The sequence below is a fragment of the Cryptotermes secundus genome, unplaced genomic scaffold, assembly GCF_002891405.2.
Source record: "Cryptotermes secundus unplaced genomic scaffold, Csec_1.0 scaffold2106, whole genome shotgun sequence".
Classification (NCBI taxonomy): Eukaryota; Metazoa; Arthropoda; class Insecta; order Blattodea; family Kalotermitidae; genus Cryptotermes; species Cryptotermes secundus.
In genome coordinates this window covers 183,990-185,027 of record NW_019731248.1, presented here as the reverse complement: position 1 = coordinate 185,027, position 1,038 = coordinate 183,990, and positions in this window count along the sequence as shown.

Sequence of the window (1,038 nt, the reverse complement as noted above, 5' to 3'; positions counted from 1 at the left end):
ACATCCGCCAAAAAAAAAAAAATCATGGCAATGAATTACAGCTCATCTCCTGACAAATAAAATCAGGTTGAAACTATTTTAGACCTGCAACGACTCACTTCTGGGACTTTATCCATCATCCTGTTTTGGAGACTCAAGCAAAAACCTACTCAGTTGGGCCCATAGCTCAAGCGGTTATTCACTGGCTTCCCACTGTGGCGGCCCGGGTTCGATCCCAGTTCTGATCAAGTGGGATCTGTGGTGGACAAAGTGGCGCTGGGGCAGGTTTTCTCCAAGTACTTCAGTTTCCCCTGCCAATCTTCATTCCACCAAATTCTCCATCATCATAACCACCCGGGGCAGGTACAATAGGCCAATCAGTGACCGCCGTGCCGAGTGTCCCCGGCTGGACTCTACTCCCCAATAAGCGAATTAAAAAAAATGGGAGGCAGGATATAATAAACCAAACACAACATAAACTATCTGTGGGAGATAAGACAAAAATTTACAATGCTATATGCATGAGACCTTGAATCTATAGCCATGCATGATGGTCATAGCCCATAAAACCAGCATCTGAAATCACAGAATCAAGTTCAAAAAAGGATAACTGTAGATCCCACAAAATCAATGACAGGATTCATCTACTGATCTTTAAAATCACAAATGAGACAAAGACAAATATAAATATATACCCAGAAAAATAAAAAGGATTAAAATTCAAGCAGATAAAATATTCTAAATACAAAAGAGGACCTGACAGCAAAGAAACTAACTAGTGTTACATGAATGACACACCTGTATAGTATCAACATAAGAACAAAACACTCCACTATAATGTAAACTGGATGGGGTTATAATCTTCTAACTTCCTCTTCAAGGACTGCAGTCCACATGGGAGACATATCCAAGCTGGGTTAGCTGATCAGATGAACTGCCAGAAACATGTGAATCTTATTTATTAGAGACCTGATTCTAAAATGAACATTCAGAACTGCTAGAGCTGTTGTTTCCTGTTCATTGCTGATCCACTGATCTGTTCCAAAGATTATGCCATAG